This window comes from Gorilla gorilla, chromosome 12 (assembly GCF_029281585.2).
Source record: "Gorilla gorilla gorilla isolate KB3781 chromosome 12, NHGRI_mGorGor1-v2.1_pri, whole genome shotgun sequence".
Lineage (NCBI taxonomy): Eukaryota > Metazoa > Chordata > Mammalia > Primates > Hominidae > Gorilla > Gorilla gorilla.
In genome coordinates this window covers 87,110,098-87,131,981 of record NC_073236.2, presented here as the reverse complement: position 1 = coordinate 87,131,981, position 21,884 = coordinate 87,110,098, and positions in this window count along the sequence as shown.

The window sequence follows — 21,884 nt, the reverse complement described above, 5'->3', positions numbered from 1 at the left end:
ACGTGAAGTCTAGCCAGAAATTTAAACATCTATTTACAGGAAGTGAAGACATCACCAAACAGATACAATGCACAAAAGTCTGCTTCATAGTACATTATAGAAAAATTATCTAAAGTCAAAGACAAAGAGGGAATTCTAAAAACAGCAAGAGAAAAGCATCTAGTTACCTATAAGGGAACTTCCATCAGACTATTAGCAAATTTCTCAGCAGAAACCTTACAGGGAAGGAAAGGATGAAATGATATATTAAAAGTGCTGAAAGAAAAAACTTGCCACCCAAAGATATTGTGTCCAGATACTATATCCAGCAAAAGTACCCTTTATAAATGAAGAAAAAATAAAGTATTTCCTAGACAAGCAAAAGCTTAGGAAATTGAAACCCACCAGACCAGCTCTAGAAGAAATGCCAAAGGGAATCCTAAATCTGGAAGCAAAAGAACCACATCTAGCATCACAAAAACCCACAACACTATAAAACTCACAGATAGTGCAAAAACACAAATCAGGCAAGGAAAGGACTCAAATGATACCATTCCAGTATACCACCACAACACAATGACAAACAATAAGAAAACAAGAAAGGAATAAAGAATAACACAAAACAAAGTCCTGGAAACATACAACCTACCAAGAATGAATCAGGAATAAACAAACAAACCTGAACAGACTAATAACAAGAAATAAGATTGAATCAGTAATAAAGTCTTCCAAAAAAGAAAAACTCAAAATGGGATGGATTCACTGCTGCTAAAAGAAAAAAAAGGGGGAATTAGTTTCAATATTCCTCCAATTATTTTTTAAAAATTGAAGAGGAGAGAATATTTTCTAACTTGTTCTATGAGGCCACTATAACTCTGATACCAAAACCAGACAAGGAAATGACGAAGAAAACTGTAGGCCAATACCCTTGATGAATGTACACACAAATATTTCCAAGAAAATACTAGTAATTGGAGATCAACAGCATATCAAAAAGATAATATACCATAATGAACTCAGATTTATACCAGTGATGCAAGGACGGTTCAACCTACACAAATCAATAGATGTGATATAACACATCAACAGAACGAAGGGCAAAAACCATATGATGATCTAAATGATGCAGATAAAGCATTTAATAAAATTCAACATCTATTTATGATAAAACCTCTCAACAAACTAGGCATAGAAGAAACATGTCTCAAAAGAGTAAAGGTTATATGTGACCAACCCATAGCTAACATCAGAATGAACAAGGAAAACTTGAAAGCATTTCCTTTAATAACTTGAACAGGATAAGGATGCCCACTTTCACCATACCTATTCAATAAACTAGTGGAAGTCCTAGCCAGAACAATCAGGTCAGAGACTAAAATGAAAAAGCATCCAAAATGAGAAAGAAGAAGACAAAGTATCCCTCTTTGCAGATGGCATGATCTTATGTTTAGACAAACCAGAACACTCGATCAAAACCTCTTAGATCCAGAAAACAGATCCCATAAAGTCACAAGACACAAAATTAACATGTGAAAGTCAGTATCATTTGTATACACCAATAATAAAATAGTCAAAAAAATTATAAAGGCAATCTTATTTATAATAGCTACAAAAAAACCCATCTAGGAATAAATTTAACCAAGATGGTAAAAAATTTCTACAAGAAAAAGCACAAAATACTAATGAAAGAAAGTAAAGAGGACAGAAACAAATGGAAAACAATCTTATGCTCATGGATCAGAAGAATTAATATCACTAAAATAGCCACACTACACAAAGCAATCTACAGATTCGAGGCAATCCCTATAAAAATACTAATATCTTTTTTTTCACAGAAATAGCAAAAAAGAATTCTAAAAGTCTGATGGAATCAAAAAAGTGTCTAAATAGCCAAAGCAATCCTGAGCAGAAAGGACAAAGTTGAGAGCATCACATTTCAAAATATATTATATGGCTACAGCAACCAAAACAGTATGGTATTAGTACAAAAGCAGGCACATAGACTAATGAAATAGAATAGAAAATCCAGAAGTAAATCCACATATTTACAGCCAACTAATCTTTAACAAAGCTGTCAGGAACATATGTTGGGGAAAGGATATGGTCTTCAATAAATGGTGCTGGGAAAACTGGATAACAACATGCAGAAGAATAAAACTGGATTTCTATCTCTCATCATGTATAAAAATCTACTGAAGATAAATTAAAGACTTAAATGTAAGACTTGAAAGTACACATCTACTAGAAGGAAACCTAGTGAAAACTCTTGGACATTGGTCTATGCAAAGATTTTATAGCTAAGACCTCAAAAGCACAGACAACAACAATAAAATAGACAAATGAGACTATATTAAACTAAAAAAAATCTTGTGCACAGCAAAATAAACAAGCAAGAGAGTGAAGAGACAACCTCTTGAATGTGAGAAAATATTTGAAAATTCATCACACTGGAAACTAATAGCGAGAATATATAAGAAACTCACACGACCTAACAGTAAAACAGAAATAAATCCACATTTCTCAAAAGAAGACATACAAATGACCAATAGGTGTATGAAAAAATGCTCAACATTACTAATCATCAGGGAAATGTAACCTGAAATAAGATATCATCTTACCTGTTAGAATGACAATTTTTTAAAAAGACAAAACTATAACAGATATTGATGAGGATGTGGAGAAAAGGGAACTCTTGTACACTATTGGTGGGAATGTAAGTTAATATGGCCATTATGAAAAACAGTATGGAGATAACTCCAAAACGAAAAGTAGAAGTGCCATATGTTCCAGTGATCCCACTACTGTCTATTTACCTATAGGAAAAGAAACCAATATATCAAGGGATCCACTCCTATGTTTATTGTAGCACTGTTGACAATAGCCAAGATATGGCATTAACCTCAGTGTCCATCAACAGTTGAATAAAGAAAGCTCTTAGAACTAATAAATAATTCCATAGTCACAGGACACAAAATTAACATGTGAAAGTCAGTAGCATTTGTATGCAACAATAATAAAATAGTCAAAAAATTATACAGGCAACGTCATTTATAATAGCCACAAAAAAACTCACCTAGGAATAAATTTAACCAATGTGGTAAAAAAATTCTACAAGAAAAAGCATAAAATACTAATGAAAGAAAGTAAAGAGGATGGAAATAAATAGTCTTCAACAAATCATACAAAGCGTAAGTTAGGTAAAGGACACCATATTCAGTAAATAGTGCTAGGAAAATTTGATAGCTACATATAGAAGAATGAAATTGGATCCCTATTTCTCGCCAATATAAAAATTAACTCAGGATGGATTAGAGACTTAAATCTAAGACCTGAAACCATAAAAATTCTAGAAGAAAACCTAGGAAGAACTTTTCTGGACATGGCCTAAGCAAGGGATTTTTGACCAAGACCCCAAAAGCAAATGCAACAATAACAAAAATAAATAAATAGGACCTAATTAAACTAAAAAGCTTCTGTACAGCAAAATAAAAAAACATCAAAGTAAATAGACAACCTACAGATTGGGAGATAATATTTGCAAATTATGCATCTAACAAAAGACTGATATCTAAATTCTACAAGGAACTCAAATCAGCAAGGAAAAAATAAATAATGCCATTAAAAAGTGGGCAAATGACATGAATAGACATATCTCAAAAGAAGATATTCAAATGGCCAACAAATCATCAGTAATCATCAGGGAAATGCAAATTGAAACCACAATGAGATACCACCTTCCCCCAGACATAATGGCCATTATTAAAAAGTCAAAAAACAATAGATATTGGCATGGATGTGGTGAGAGGGAATGTTTTTACATTGCTGGTGGGCATGTAAATTAGTATAACCTCTGTGGAAAACAGTGTGGAGATTTCCCTCAGAAATGAAAGTAGATCTACCACTGCTGGGTATCTACCCAAAGGAAAAGATGCCACTACATCAAAAAGACACCTGCACACACGTTTATATCAGCACAATTCACAATTGCAAAGATATGGAATCAAGCTAAGTGCCTATCAGTCGATGAATGGATAAAGAAATTTGGTGTATATATAGCATGGACTGCTACTCAGCGATAAAAAAGAATGAAATAATGTATTTTGCATCCACTTGGATGAAATTGGAGGCAATTATTCTAACTGAAATAACTCAATAATCAAAAAACCAAATACCACATGATCTCGCTTACAAGCGGGAGCCAAGCTGTGAGTATGCAAAGGCATACAGAGTGGTATAATGGACACTGGAGTCTCAGAATGGGGGAGGGTAGGAGGGGAGTGAAGGATGAAAAACTACCTATTGGGTACACTGTACACTACTCAGGTGACTGGTACACTAAAATTCCAGACTTCACCTCTATACAGTTCATCCACGTAACCAAAAACCACTTATACCCTGAAAGCTACAGAAATAAGATTTTAAGAGAGAGAGAAAATGTGGCATATATAAACAATGGAATACTATTCATTCAAAAACAAGAAAGAGATCATGGTTTTTGTAGCAAAATGGATGGAACTGGAGTCATTATGTTAACTAAAATAAGCAAAGCACAGAAAGACAAATATCACATACTCTTACTCATATGTGTGAACTAAAAAGTTGCTCACATGGAGACAGAGGTGGAATGACTAATACGAGAGACTGGGAAGGGTGTACAGGTGGTAGGAGGGAGTAATGAAGAGAGTTTGCTTAACTGGACAAACAATGAATTAGAAGAAGTAAGTTCTAAAGTTTGACAGCAGAGTTGGGTGGCTATAGTTAACAACAATGTATTGTATTTTTCAAAATGGCCAGCAGTGAGGACTTCAAATATACTCAACAGATAGAAATGATAAATACTTGGTTTATGAATACTTAAATAACCTGAAATGACCATTACACATGCTATGCATATAACAAATTTCACATGTACCCCATTGACATCTACAAATACTATGTATCAAAAATAAAAAATAATGAAATAATAAAGTATGAAAAATTGGTTCTTTGAGGCAGTAATGACTTATAGTAGGCTAGTATCAGTGAAAATTTAAGGACGTAGTGGACTTAAGTTATTTGAAGGAATCCCCATGAAACAGGATAATCAGGTAGATGAGCTATCTTTGGCTCCACATAACAAACTATATTTTGTCACAAAAGTTGATATTAAAAGTTTCCATTAAGTCAAACTACTGTTTAATGTTCACATATCAAAACTTTGCATAACTCTTTCTATAACTTTGGGTCAGATAATTTTATGACAATCCTTTAAAATTCATGTATTTGGATTCAAAGCAGCTACTGCTTCTTTTCTATTTATTGTTTTGGAAACATAAAAGAATTAAAATATAATTTTTTAAAATATCAAGGGCTTTTGTTTTTGTTGTTTTTGTTTTGTTATGTTTTGTTTCAGAGTCCTGGTTTGGGGTTTTGCTTTGTTGCCCAGGCTGGAATGCAGTGGCACAATCATGGCTTACTGTAGCTTTGAACTCCTGGGCCCAAGTGATCCTCCTGTATCAGCCTCAGAAGTAGGTAGTTGGGACTACAGGCATGTGCCACTATGCCCAGCTAAAAATACCAAGTTTCTAAATCATGAAAAAACAATTCATATTTCAAATTTGATGCTTCCATATTTTGAAGACTTCTTTTTTTATTTTAAATGGTTCTATTTTAATACTGCCAATCTTCAGATTTTTGTATTTTGAAATTTTTCATACTTTGTACAGGAAACAGAAGTGAAAGTTTGAAAAATATAAATTTTAAGAAGAAAAATAAAATGTTAAAGATTTCTGCCTTGTGCCCTGCTTAGTTCAACATACACAAAGATAAATACGAATGCATACTCTCTCTCTCTCTCTCTCCCCCCGCCACTATCTCTATCTGTCTTCATGCAAAAACTTCCAAAATTCCAGTTAACAGGATGTTTCAAGGGAATACATGAGATGAGCTGACAGAGCTACTAGAATATCCATTTCTAATAAATGTATACAAAGTGGTCTCCTGAGAAATATTTTCAGGATCCATTTGGCCTGGAATTATGAATTATTTTGATAAATATCTCTACTTAGTGAGATTCATTGAGTCAGTATGTTGCTTCAGCTTTTGTTATTTAAAATTAACCATTTTATTTCAAATTGCAGTCTAAAATTCTAAAATCATGCTAATGTAAAATTCAATTGTTTTGGCTACCAGAAGTTTCAACAGTCTTCCATTTAATTAAAATGTGTATATAGACACATGTATTTTCAGCGTAGCATACCAGCTAACTGCTTGAAGGAATCTCAAGTAGCAGTACCAATTACTTCACCAAATCAAATAATAATCTGCTGAAAACCAAAAATAACCATATAAGTAATGAAATAAATTGCAAAATTGGCCACAGTCTTTCTTCCCTCCCTTTGCACTGTGACTTTGGTGATCTATCTTCCCAAAAAGACATGGAGTCTATTTCTCACTCTTTGAATCTGATTGGGTGTGGGCACTTGCTTGGGAATAAGAATGCAGCCGATTGCAAAAATTTTCTCCCACTCTGTAGGTTGCCTGTTCGCTCTGATGATAGTTTCTTTTGCTGTGCAGAAGCTTTTTGGTTTAATTAGATCCCATTTGTCAATGTTTGTTTTTGTTGCAATTGCTTTTGGCATGTCTTTCATGAAAACTTTGTTGCAGCCTATGTCCAGAATGGTATTTCCTAGGTTGACTTCAAGGGTTTTATAGTTTATGGATTGTCCTGTGTCATGGGGGTTCCATCCTTCAAATAATTTAAGTCCACTAAATTTGTTGGAAATTATATGTTTCTGATCTTATTTACATAGCAAAATTTCTATATAAAAACAAAGTTTTTACTTCTCAATAGTGATCGTTATTGTTCTTCTTTGAATAACTTACAAAGGATGTAATTATAAATTACATAAAATATAGACCAATTGTTTTTATTTAAATGATGTCCACATTTTATAGAGAATGGCAATATTGTTTCTTCAGTTTAGATAACTCCATCTAATCAAATAGTAGATAAACGCACGGATAGTAATGATATAACAGGTTCTAATCCTAGTTCTAACAAAGACAAACTAAGGTAATAGTCAATTTCTTTTCCCTCTGTTGTCTCATTCATGAAGGAAAGAGAATGAAGCCTCCTCACTAGTCTTTGAGGGTGGCTGTCAGGATAAGGTGAAATGGTACATCTTCAAGTACTTCAAAAAGCATAAAGGGCTATGTAAATGTAAGGTAATGTCATTATTACATCAGGAGAATAGACTCTCCTAGGCTGCATAAATAAACAGAGACAGGAGAGTTAGTCCCTACTTAAAAATTAATCACTTCAGTGCTATACAAAAAGCACTTTCTTGCTCTCCCTGGGAAGTTGAGGGGAGATCCTCTGGTGGGCCCTCCATGCATTTCACAATAAATCTTGCATTTCATTAATCAACTATGGGCATTTAAAAAGGCCACCTGTTTTCTAGTTGTTGCTTAAAATGAAAAATGCTGCCCTGGGTGACTACTTTCTGATTAATCTGGATATTTACTGCACTATTTCTCACATTATCATCAATCCACACAAATATGTAAAGTCAAAAGAGGCTTATAAAAATATTATGCTCAGTAAAGACAACAAGGGGAATGGAGTGGCAGAGAGATAGATAGAAGTAGAGGCATAGAAAAAGATGAGGGGGAGATAAGTGTCTGGAGGAGTAGAATCTTCAAATGCATTTCTTCTGGTAAATCATGATTTTTTAGGAGAAAATCAGATAACCCCTTGTTAACTTTGTGAACTTCATAATGACTAGATCTGTTTATTATTCCTTGGTGGATCTACTTACCTCAGAATGAAGTCCTGATAAAATTAGAGTTTTAGGTATCATGTCCACGTGGACCATTTTACTTTGTCTTATAATATGGCTTCACACTGAGCAGGGCCTCTAACCCCAACCAGCTATGGTAAGAGTATGTGGTATGAGTCCCAGTGGACTCATAGTGGAATAATAAGGCCTATAGTGGAATAAGCAGTCACATAAAACAGCTATGAAGTCTGTAAGACCTGAAGGTTGTGCTGTCACTTATATTCTCTCTCTTGTTCTCTCCTCCCTCCTCTCTCTTTTGCCTCCCTCACTCCCCTCCCTCCCCCCTTGCTTCCTTCTTTCTTTCCTTCCTTCCTTCCTTCCTTCCCTTCCTTCCCTTCCCTTCCCTCCCCTCCCCTTCTCCTTCCTTCCTTCCTTTCCTTCCTTCCTTCTTTTCTTTTCTTTCCTTTCTTTCTCTTTCTTTCCTTTTCTTTTCTTTTCTTTTTCTTCATTTCAGTCTTGCTCTGTCCCTCAGGCTGGAGTACAGTGGTGCAATCTGGGCTCACTGCAACCTCCCACTTCTCGGCTCGAGAAATTCTCCTGCCTCAGCCTCCCAAGTAGCTGGGACTACAGACATGCGCCACCACACACAGCTAATTTTTGTATTTTTAGTAGAGGCAGGGTATCACTATGTTGGTCAGCTCGTCTTTAACTCCTGACCTCAAGTGATCTGCCCGCCTTGGCCTCCCGAAGTGCTGGGATTACAGGTGTGAGCCACTACACCCGGCCCCTCACCTTTCTTCCCCTTCCTCCCAATCCCTTCCTCCCAGCTCACTAATGCTCAAGATTCCTTGATTCCCTTTACAGAGGCTAATCTTTTGGGACACAGTTAAAATAATACTTCAAATTAAAATGCCCCTGAGAAAGTTAAGAGAAACTCATTCTAACAATTGCTTAAGTGATCACTAATAACTCCTTCTTGAAAGCAGGAGGCAGACAGGAGATTGTTAGGTATCCTGATGGGGAATTGAGAGAAGGACAATGACAGTAAAAGAATGTCGCCAATTTTTATTTCAAAGACGGACTTAAGAGACTTCACTGTTTGGGCAAGACATTACCCTACCTAGGCGGTGATATGGTTGGATCAAATAAAACAATTTCCAGTATAGAAACAGCAAGTTGAAGGGAGTGTGCTCCCAATGGTGGATCTCTCTAGCTATTTTGGTGGAGAGCACCACGTGAAGTTTAGCAGCTTCTGGTAGGTGATTTACTGTCCAGTCATTGCATGGCATAGACTCAGCCCTCACCTTTGAAATCCAATTGATTAAAAGTTTGCCTTCAGTTACACAGAGTACTTTCAATTCATTTCATGAAGGAATCAGAGCTGGAGAAAGGAAAAGTCAAATCATAAATTGGTCTAAAAAGTTAAATCACCAGCAGAGGATTAAAAGAAGTAGAAGAGAAGGTCCTCTGAGGACATGTGGTGTGAAATGATCTGGAACAGATCTTCTTACTCACCATAACCAATTACTGTCTACACTGCACTCTTCCAGCAGATAGTATCAACAATTGCAGTTACTACAGGATTCAATCATTTCAGCAGAGACTCCAGGATGTGCAATGGGTACTGATTATGGTCGGCATGTGAATGGAATATTCTTCTCACACATGACTAAAGATCAATTCCAAATTCAAGGTGTGTAGGTCCTTGGAAATGAATCAAAAGCAAACAAAAACTTCCATCTTTGCTAAAATTTTGATAACTGGACCACATCTATCGTTTCTTGTGGCAGCTCTGATAGCAGCCAATTAGAAGAAAACTCTCGCTTTCCTATTTAGTGCATCTGAGGAGTAATCTGAAGGGTAATTACACAAGCCCTATGGTGAAAGTTTAGCTAACAAGCTTCTTCTGCAGAGTAAAAAATTTATTATTTTGCTTGTGGCAAGGTCTCAATATGAAATCAAAAAATTAATCCCATGTATTCTGTGGTTGAATTAATATAACCATTTGAAACTGTAATTCTGCCTGTGAAAGAAATAGCCCCTTTTCATTCACGTCTTGTGATATCTTGCCATTTTTTAAATTTAGCTTCACACTACAACTTTATGTAAAGCAGAGACTTTGGAGTAATATATTGACTGTCACTGCACTTCAAAAAGGGAATGATTAAAATAGACCCCAAAGAATTAATCATCTCTGCCTGCAATAAAATCTTACATATGATTTTTGGTGTATACTGACATACTTTGAACCACATCAGAAAGTTCACCTGACAGAAAATAAGCAATATTTCTCATTAGATAAGTTTTAAAAAATGATTTTGGAGATAAAAATTTGTTTACTTCATCTTCAGTCACTTTGATTCTATTACTTATTCTTCTTTATAATTCATATAGAAAAACTGGTTTATCTTAAAACCTGATTTCATTTGACATATAGATAACATTGAACATAAAAGGCACTTTGGTCTGATTGGAAAAGTAAGAAGTTAGAAGATAAACCTACATCCTAAAGTTGGAAAGTTTCAAAAGAAAATAATAGAATGTTCTTGGGCTTCAAATGCTTCATCTGATAAATGAGAATAACAATACCAAAATTACTGTGGAAGGTAAATGACAAAAATTTCAAAACATATTTTAAAGTTAAATGTGCAATATGAGTGCTGATAACATAGTATTTTTATTATTTAATGAAACAGTATTTTTATGAAAAATGCAAAAAGGTATTCATGTTTTTATTTTATAACTGGAACATGCTTCGTGCTGGAGTTTACTAGTTAACTATAATCAATAATAAAAACATGTACAGGCTCTGCATTTATATACTATGTAAGAAAGAATTCTTTTAATAATTTGCATGCCACAATTATAATCTGAAAAATTTAAAAAAACACAATTTTACCAAGCTGTTCATGTTTTAATTAGACAAAATATGGACACCTTAGCCAATGGCAGTAATCATTAAGTTTGCCGAAGGCCTATGGGAAATCTCACATTGGAATTGTTTCCACGGGAAGTTTCTCTATATTAGATATTAAGAGACCCATCAATCCAATCTTGTAAAGAACTTGACATGACTTACGAAGAAATGGTCACAGAATGGTGACATGGAAGCTGAAGTACCCACTAAATGATGTCCATAGAAGGAGGGAAGGAACGGAAATAATGGGAAGGAAAGGGAAGCAAAGGAAGGGAGGAAGGAAGGAAGGAAAGAAAGGAGGGAGGGAGAAAGGGAGGAGGGAAGGGAGGAAGGGAGGGAGGGAGAGAGGAAGAAGGAAAAAATAAAAAGAAGTTACCAGGCATAAGAAAGTTGAAGCCATAAGAAAGCAAAGCCAGAGTCTGAGAAAGGAGTGGAGAGTTTAGTGGTTGAGAGCGAGAGCATGAGCCATGAGGAGGGTTTACTTATTCATAGAAAAAAACAAGAAGCGGTAGAAGCAGAGATGGAAACTTCTCATCACAGTCTGACAGTGTAAGGAGCTACAGATGCTTGGTGCTCGAGGGACAAGATAACATACTTTTGAAAACTGCAGCATATCATAATCCATGTCTACTTAAATTGGACTGTATGGCCTTTGAGCTAATTCCTTGTTCTTCAACACTGTTTTTCCCTCAGCTTCACAATTAGTCAATAATCTCCATAAAATGAGGCAACGTCTCCTTTCTTCTCAACCTACAATAACTTAGCTTGCCAAGATGGACCCTTGACAATGAGATCAACATTTTTTACCTCAAAGTTAGTCCATTCAATTGCCTCAAAGTTAGAAAATGAGAGATTCAGATATCAGATTTTAGCTTTGACAAGACTATTATTTACCTTCTTCTCAGTTAAATTTAAAAATGAAATGATTACAACCTCAAAATATCTAATAAATTCTGAGTTGACCCTTAAGTTTATGGCCCTTGCTCTTATTTTCTTCGTTTCTGTATAATCTGAAGTCACACCACTACCTTTTAAATACTAGCAAAAACAAATCAAAAGAACTAAGATTTAAACTCAATTACTTGTACCATCAACATGATAATTATTCAGAACCAGCCTTTTCAGAGGGTGAAAACATGGATTTAGAGGAGTATAATATCTCATATGTATAACCCATTATATTAAACACTTATGCATACACTTATACATACACATGCTATTTTAAACCTCATTTTTCAACCATAAAAGTAGTCAAATTGGGTTGTCTTTACTATCTACTTGTCAAATAAAGCAGTACAAGAAGTTTAAATGCTTCGTCCAGGGTCCTAGGACAATTCGGCAGAAGTGGAACTAAAAGACAAGTGTTTCAACTCATAGTCTATTTCCTTTTGTTGGTACTACATTTCTAGTCATGTCTGTTACAGCCAAGAGGACTTTGGAAGAATTTCAAAGATTACTGGTGGCAATATAGCAGATTTAAACATGCTTGAATTATTGAAGGCAAGTGAAGAGAAACTAAAAAAGATACAGCTCTGTGTGGAGAGAGATACAAGGCTGTGTTCTTAGAAATTTCTATCCCTCTGGAATTGGAGAACATTACACTAAGTAAAACAAGTCAGGTGTAGTTTGTCAAGTACCGCATGTTCTAACTTATATGTAAAATCTAAAACCATTGAAGTTCTAGAAGCAAAGAATAGAGTGGTGGTAACAGAGGTTGGGGATGGAGAGAACAGGGAAGTGATGGCCCGATGGTACAAAAGAGATTAGACAAGAGAAATATGTGTTTTCTTGTTCTGGGTTATACTGCACAGTGTGGTGAATATAGTTAAGAATAAAGTATTACACATTTCAAAATTGAAGAGAGAGTAAATTTCAAATGTTCTCACCACAAAAAAGTAAAGTATTTGAGGTGATGGTTATGTTAACTAGTATGATTTAATTACTCCACATTCCATTCATAAATGTTGACATTATTTTTTACCCTGTACAATTATAAGTTGTCTATTTACAACTAAAAAAGAAATTCCCATCTCTCTACTTTTTATGTGACACCTATTGTGCTGTGAGCTGCATGTTCTTTAATAGATTAACCATCGCTGTCTCATAGGTTGTGGTCTTAATCCCAAGGCAGTCAATTTTAGGCCTGGGAACATTTTCTTAACTCTCTCTCAGGGCTTGCTTCCCAAGGGCAGGAAGAAAAAAGGATTTATTAATGAAAAGAGAATAGAGTGCTCTTTTCACAAAGATGTGACTGCGTAGGTAAAGCACACTGCCCAGGAATCACAAATAACTACTGTGAACTGATGACGAGAAACCTTAGGGATCAAAATAAAATGCTAAGCCACCATTCTAGGGAAAAAAAAAATCAGAGAATAGTTTAAAAAGTAGACAGCAAGCATGAATTTTTCATTACTTTTGAAAGAAGCAGTGTAGATTTCTAGCAGATGAATTCTATTGTGATAATTTCATTGTCTTTCAAATATATGAATGGAGAAAATGGTTAATTTATTTTATGGGAGAATGATCATCTTTCGTGAGATTGCTCTATGAACACTTCAATTTTAAAGATGCCAGATGTTTCTGAAATATTCCACCAAGTCAATCTGTGATGCAATGAACCTTCTTTGAACCATACTAGTCTTCAAATGCTTTGAGCAGTATGGGTTGATTGCTCTCTAGTTGTGACACAAAACCGTTAACTTAGACCTTCTTTCATCAGCAACTTGGAACTCACTTTCATTTCTCTGGTATTGGAAGCTGGTTTTTTTTCTTTCTTGGATACTTTCCTACTTTATCTCAATAGCTTCCTGAAAAACATTCATGGAAGGTAATTTTTAAAGATCTTTTATCACTAAAATATCTTTATTCTACCTTGTACTAAGAATTGCTATCAGTTACCATAGGCTAGGCATGTTAAAGTGTTACATGACACCACAGTTTACGTAGATGTGAGTAATTCTGGTCTGAGTCTCTAATTCTCTTTCTCTTCTTTGCTTTTAACCAGTATTTTCTGGGAGACCCAGAACGTACTTTTTTTTTTTTTTTTTTTTTTTTTTTTTTGAGACGGAGTCTCGCTCTGTCGCCCAGGCTGGAGTGCAGTGGCGCGATCTCGGCTCACTGCAAGCTCCGCCTCCTGGGTTCACGCCATTCTCCTGCCTCAGCCTCCCGAGTAGCTGGGACTACAGGCGCCCGCCACCACGCCCGGCTAATTTTTTTTTAGTATTTTTAGTAGAGACGGGGTTTCACTGTGTTAGCCAGGATGGTCTCGATCTCCTGACCTCGTGATCCACCCGCCTCGGCCTCCCAAAGTGCTGGGATTACAGGCGTGAGCCACCGCGCCCGGCCACTTTTTATACTTTGTATTGAGTTTTTTATATTTTAAAATCATATTTCTATTCCCTACAGCTCTTGTTAATACTCTTTAATAGCAGTATAGCAACCTGTTCTGGCTTCATGGATGTATTTTATCTCTCTAAGAATATTAATAATTTTCCAAGTTTTATAAATGCAATATCTGCATTTCTTTCAAACTGAATATTATTGTTTTGTTTGCTTTGATGTCTGACCTCAATATTAAAGAACTTTCTCAATGTTTGGTGTTTCTTGGCTAACTGCTGACATTTATAGATGGGAATTGAAAGTTAACTGAAAATCAGGAGTAGTCCATGAAGTTTGTTAATTGTAGGTCTTTCGAGAGGTGACTGAACTTTTATGCTGGAAAAACATGACTATACACATCTTTAGGTCCTTTCTCTTGGGCTAAGCTGATCCCAGGGCATAATAATAACAATAAACACCTGGTATTTATTACATGTCAGAGTTCCAAGTACTTACAAGGTAATATTTTATTGAATCCCAAAAAATTTATGCGAAAGGTACCATTTTTATCCCAGTGTTACAAATGAGCATACTGAGATGAAGAGAAATTGAGTAACTTGTCCAAAGTCATACAGCTAACTACTAGCACACAACCCAGCAGACTGGCTCCAGCATCCAGAACACCACATTGCCTCTTGTGTTCCCATTGAGAAGATATAAGCTCAGAGTTATATGGGTGAAAGGGCTAGGATTTCACCATTATTTGTGTGGACAGTTTTTCACTTAATCTCCCCGTGTTCCATAAACAGCCTTCAACACTACTTGGTGTTGCCTCTTGTACTCATCGAGTACCGAATCTTTGTGTTTTACCCTTTCTATAGGATAAATCTTGAGGCTTCTACAGGATCACAGAAAGTTGTCCTACTGCTTGGAGGGAAGATCTGAAGTCTAAAGACTTATTAAACAGATTTTTGACCAATCTTTTCATTATTAGCACTATCTTCTCCTGACTTCCCGTGGATCTAGTGCCATGGATTCATGAGATGTGATGTGTGTGTGTGCAAATCATGGTGCTTCACAGCTTTTACAATGGCCAGCTTAGAATTTAGATTTTCAGATGGGCCAAAGTTCTTTTGGTTTCTAGTTCCCCAAATATTGTCATCTCCTTTCCCATTTCTGAAAATGTTTCTTTTTCCTTTTTTTTTTGAGATGGAGTTTCGCTCTTTCTGCCCAGACTTGAGTGCAGTGGCACAATCTTGGCTCACTGCAACCTCTGCCTCCCTGGTTCAAGCGATTTTCCTGCCTCAGCCTCCTTTGCAGCTGGGATTACAGGTGCCCGCCACCATGCCCGGCTAATTTTGTATTTTTAGTAGAGACGGCATTTCACCATGTTGGCCAGGGTGGTCTTGAACTTCTAACCTCAGGTGATCCGCCCACCTTGGCCTCCCAAAGTGCTGGGATTACAGGCATGAGACACCGTGTCCAGCCCGAAAATATATATATTAAAAAAAATTCCCTTATTGTTTTAATGAGTTATTAGCAGGGAGCAGAGACAAATTTTATATCAAATAGCCTATTTCAACTGGAACTTAGTTATTTTTTTCATTCGAAAACATATATTTTAGATGAACTACTCTCCCACAGCAAGCATTGGAACTTACCTTGTGTAAGCAAATTTACTTGCAAGATATTACACCTGGAGGGGAGAATGATTATTTGCTGAGTAATCACCTGTATACCAGGCAATGGGAATAGACAATTTAATCACCTTCACTTGTTAATATATTCATTCAATAAATATTAATATGCCAGACTTTATGTATAAATTAAAATAAGCTGTGGGGAGATGCTGTCCTCAGGGGGTATTTGGCAATTGCCTGAAGACATTTAATTATCACAGCTGGGTGGGGGGTGCTACTGGTATCTATCGAGCATAAGCCAGAGATGCTTCTAAACATTCTACAATCCACAGAATAGTCGCGACAGCAAAGAATCATCTTGCACAAGATGTCAATAGCACCAAGGTTACGACATTGTGAAATAAAGTCTTATGAAAATAATAACCAGTTGAAATTGTAAAGACCTGGTTTCTCCTACCAGCACTGCTTTAGCTCCTCTGATATTTGTGTCTTGGTTCTCTTTGATTTTATTTCAAAAAGAGAGCCTCAAATTGCATTGCTCTTAGCCTGTTACTTCATCTACAGGATGCTTCCGCTCAAAGAGGGAACATTTTCCCAAATCCTTTACTTCTGCTTTTTTCAGAATGAAGTAGAAGACTGCTCTCCTATAGCAAAAAATCTTCTACAGCAACAGCAATGAAGATCCAAAAGGGTGACGACCTAAGACAATCTGCCCCCAGCCTTGAGAATACTAGCTGGAAAGTGTGGGGGAGAAGTGACTTTGGCAAGAGTACTTCTGCTCACAGACAAAACAGGAAGTAGCTTCCTCCCCTAAAGAAAGCTAGCTCTTCCAGGGAGTGTGAAAGCCTACGTTACCTTTTGCGAATTCAAGAGTTGGTCTCATTGTGCCAAAAACTTAAAATAGATTCCACAACTGAAGGTTTCTAAAGTTGCTGTACTTTTTGAAGAACATCTCATGGGAAAAAGTTTATTTAGGCAAAAAACAGACAGTTTTCTCCAGTCATAAAAGATTTATTGTGTGAGAGACTTGCTATACCAGAGACTGGAGATACTATAACAAAATTCATCTGCCACAAAAATGTACAACTACTTTCAAAGATAATGAAAAATTCATAGCTCAGTTTTTTCTTTAACAGAGTTGGTATCATTTTCAAGTAGAGTAAGAAGGCATATGTTCTACAATATCTTCAGTTTTAATGTGGAAAAGAAAAGCGTTTTATTTTTCTGTGAAGCTAGATGACAGTTCATTTCCCCATAAGGACTTAATTCTTCATCACTCTGTCCTGACCAACCTTTCCCTCCATTTTACCTGAATCCTTAAGGGAGTCCACATCTTTCCTGTTCTGACCTCCCGGATGTGGGTCTTCATCACTAGTTGTGTGTGTGCATGCACATGTGTGTGCACGTGTGTCCTGGAGTGGGGAAGAGGCATGTATTATTTCTAGAATTCTAAAAGAACAAGTAACCAAATACTTTCAATTTATAGCTTTGTCCATGTTGCCCTGTTTCTCTAGGATTTTAAAATACAGGCTCATTATATTGACCAATTTTCACAATACTAACAGCAATTTTGAAAGTTGTATGGTCACTTTTTTTAAAGGAAACCTCAACTAAGGTAAATACTTCTATAATTATGTCATTTACACTTGGCTTATTTTCTAACTTAACTATAAAAATGAACATAAAATTACCTTCTACTATCTTGTCTAAATCTTTATCTTTCTCTCCTAAATATGCTGTCAATATTGTGAGGGCCATTGCCCATTAGAATATGATAAGCAGTCGATTTTCTTCCCACAGAACAGATATTTGAAACAACACAGTGGGTTCCTAAGCAAAGTCTATTATTTTCTCCAAGTTGAACTTGAAAGTTGCCAGACCAAGCAGAAAACAGATTGGTGGTGTTTCAGTAAAGGCAAAGCGGTATAGAGAAAATAATACAGTCTTTGAAGTCACACAGGCCTGATTTCAAATCCCAGCTCTGCCATTTACAAGCTGGGTGGTCCTGGATAAATTACTTAACCTCTGTGGTCTTCAGTTTCCTTCCAACTTTGTAGGGTTATTGTGAGTATTGAACTATACCAAGTTATAAGTGCATAGGTATTCAGTGTTCATTCCCTTCTGTATCAAAGATGTATAACGCACTTTTCATGGAATTGTCTCTACCTATAATTATGTGACTGTGCCTTTGGATTATCAAAATTATATGAATTGTCCATGTGCCCTTGGTTCTGAATATTCAACTCTGTATTGCAGGAATGCCTACTCAGTTGCTTGAATGGGTCTTTGGAGTTAATAAAATGGCTATAGAATTGAAAAAAATACTTAAATGCTTAATCACTTCAAAATTTTAGCTAACCCTTTGAAAAAGAAATGAATTTTCTGGGATCTTTTATAATTCAAGTAATACACCTTTTCTTAAGATCTTTTGCTACTTAAGTGAACATGAACATTTTCCTAAGACATATTAAACAAATAAATACGCACATAAAATTGAAATATATAATTATATTTTATGACAGTGCTGATATAAAGATGAAAATGTACGTATATATTCAAGCATTTTCTTAAAACAAAAAATTAGTTTTTTTCTGATTTAAAAAATGAAAATATTTTCATGGGCCCCTAACAGTATCACAAGCCCTAGGCACTGTGCTAGCTTTGTCTGGTAGATAAGCTGGCTCTGACTTCTGCCATACTCTGTTGGTCAAAGCAATCACAGGGCTTACTAGATTCAATGGGATGGAAAATTCAGCTCTACTTTTTGGTGGGTTAAAGTCAAGGAAACATTTCAGAAGAGTATGTGGATGGGAGATACTGTACAATCATCTCTAGAGAATAAAATCTGTCAAAATGAATGTGCTTCTGAGAAACATGTGCCCTTTTGCTTTCTTTCTTGGAATGTACATATAAAATAACTGAAGATCTACTATTCCCAAAATCATTGAGAGGGCTTAAAGGAATATTTTCTGATACTCAAGATTTTCAGGGAAATGTAAATCAGCCATACTGTTTTCAAAATGTTGCTATACAAATATAAAGATATATTGTACACTCAGGAAATTGTTGCTGAAACAATTATAACTTTATAGATATTTTCAAAAAATCTAAGTGTGTTTATGAGAAAATAATTTCATAGGCAAGTCAAACACGATACTAAGGAAACTGATGTTACGTTGCTTCAATTTCAATGCAAAGTAAAAGCCTAATCGAGTAAACACGTATCCATACCATATCATCAAATGGAATAAAAGAGTTAATATAACTCTTTTATTTTATTCATCAAATGAATAAAAGAGTGAGTATCCATGTTGGTTTAATGGACCTGACTGTTTTGGATGTATCTTGGTGCAGAAGACAATACCTGCAATGTCCTGAGAAATTTAAGTCTCTCTCGTTCTCTGTCTCTGTCTCTCTCTCTCTCAGGCATGCACACACATACACACAATCTATTATGTCCAGTTTAACAGAAAAAATAATTCTAAATAACAGGAATACCACATGTAGGTGACAAAGTGGAAATTCAGTATATTAAAGATTACCCTGGGTATTTTTCTCTCTCTTCCATAGAAATACAAGGCTATTTTTATTAATGCATGGTAATATACTAGACTGTGGTTGTATAAGTCCACATACTCAAGGCTATTTCAAAATACCAATTATAGCAGCACTGGGTTAGCTTGGAAGGCTGGAATGAACAGATTGTCTGGTCTGGGGAAGACTGATTTTACCTGTATAAGACAAAAACTAAGTCAAAATGGAGAGCAACACAGTATCATACAAAATAATCATTTCAAGAACATAACATGTAAGAATGGACTAGACTCCTAAACAATTTTTAAAACATTACAAAATATAAACTAATGTTTAAGAGATAACAATAATTTAGACACTAATTTTGGTATTTCAAATGTAGAAAAAAATTAGTCTTTTATCCATCCAGCACTCATTATTTTGCAAATTTCACCTCACCACTGTTTGGAGAAATCACCAACCCTACTCACTCCCAGAATATGGTTTAAATTTAAGGTTCCATCTTATAGCCTTACCTCTACTGCCACAGAATTGATCTACTGTGGAGCTTTAATACAATTGATTTTACTCAGGTATTTTATAAAATAATTCTCAGAAACTGATAATTGCAATAAACAGTTACCAAGTACTGTATTATGTACCAAGTACTTTTGCCTATGTTAGCTTATCTAATTTTTTCAGTAGCCCTAAGAAGAGATATTATTAGTCACACTTTACAGATGAGAAAATGGAGGCACAGAGAACTTACATACCTGATTGGGGTTACACAGGCAGTAAGTACAGCATTTAAACCAATATTAAAACTCAGGCAGTCTAACAGCAGAGCATGTGTCCTCAGCTATTATGTCATTTTATCTTTAGGGCATCAAATTTGGAAAGAGTAAACATGGCTACAGGAAAACTCCAGGGAAAATATTAATAATGATTACTTTTAATTTGTCTAAAGGGGTTAAGCTTATTACAAAGTTTCAAAAACAATGCTTATTATGATTAAATCCTTATAATTACAGATATACGCATAAACTGTAAAGTTCAAAGTTTCAAATACTTAAAGAATATAAATTACACTCTTTTTGAAGCTATTATGATATACATACCTGTCTTAGTCCATTTTGTGCTGCTATATAGGAATACTTGAAACTGGGTAATTCATAAAGAAAAAAGGTTTAATGGGTTAATGACTCTGACAACTAGAAAGTTCAATACTGGGCATTGGGTGAGAAATGCCCAGTCATAAACCTTCTAGTTTTCAGAGTTGCAAACCAATTAAACATTGAGCTTCTTCCACTCATGGCAGAAGGCAAAGGGAAGCTAGAGTGTACAGAGACATGGCAAGGGAGGAAGCCAGAGAGAGGGGATGTACCAGGCTCTTTTTAACAACCAGCTCTCAGGGAGCTAATAGAATGAGAACTAATTTACCCCTGAGGAAAGGCATTCATCTATGCATGAGGAATGTGCCCCCATGACCCAAACACCCACCATCAGCCTCCACTTGCAACCTTGAGATCAAATTTCAACATGAGGTTTGGAGGGGACAAACACTGAAGCCCTAGCAATACCATATGAGCTTTTTTATTGGGAACTTATCCATGAAAAAGCACCTTTTCATTTTACTGGAATTAAGGTAGAAATTAGTTTCTCAGCTGATTAGAAAAACTGTGTCTCACTGCTATAAAAGTAGCATAGAAATCTTCACTGTTCATTAATGGCAGATCTGTGTCTGATTACAGCCCTCACTAGGCTCTAAGATTTGGAGAACAGACATACTCACTTGTCCTCAAGGTTAGCCAGAATAGAAACAAACTCTGGTTTCTAAAGGTGTCGCTTTGAGAGTGGCCAGAAGCCTACACTTGTTTTGTCAATAAATCAAAAGCTTTGGTCTCCTGGGCTGTTTGCCCTATCCCTTTCTTGCTACTTTATTCTTCCTAAACAATAAATCAATAGGCCAATCCTAGCCAATCCTAAAATGTTTCAGCAGGACAAAGACCAGAGCATTTTTTGGTGCTAAACTTTGTGTTTCTTGCACGCTCTCTGGATACAAATAATAGAGCTCTCACTTTAATGTGTGGGGTTAAGAGAGAATACTTTGTAAGTATATATGACACATCAGAGTCTATAAACTAAAGTTGCTTCTTTCCTTGAAATTGATCCTAAAACTCAAGTTGTGAAGTCATAGTGTAAAATAGTCTCTAGGTCGTGAATAACCCAACTTTGGTGCCTCCTGTGATCTTTTTATTCTGGAATGCTGCTTATATTATGTGTCTCACTTCCCACTTCCACCAGGGTCAAACATTTTATTCTCAGGTGAGCTCCAAAATCCAGACTAAGTAAAGCAATGAGAGGATTGATTTTTTTCCCCTGTGATTACTCTCTAAAGGGAGGAAGCCAGGAACTGCTCTTCATTGTTATACTTGAAAGGAATTAAAAATGATTCTCTTAGAATAGCTCTAAGAGACATTTTCCAGGCTAGCTTTTCTTTTTTTTTTTTTTTTTTTTTTTGACAGAGTCTTGCTCTGTCGCCAAGGCTGGAGTGCAGTGGCGTGATCTCTGCTCACTATAACCTCCACCTCCGGGGTTCAAGCAATTCTCCTTCCTCAGCCTCCCGAGTAGCTGGGACTAGCTCCCTTTCTAAATGTCCAATTCCTTTCTGATTGTAACATGTAGAATTAAATACTCAAACCACCACAGGACATACCACTATATTTCTAGAGTTGTAGCATCCAAACATCAGCTTCT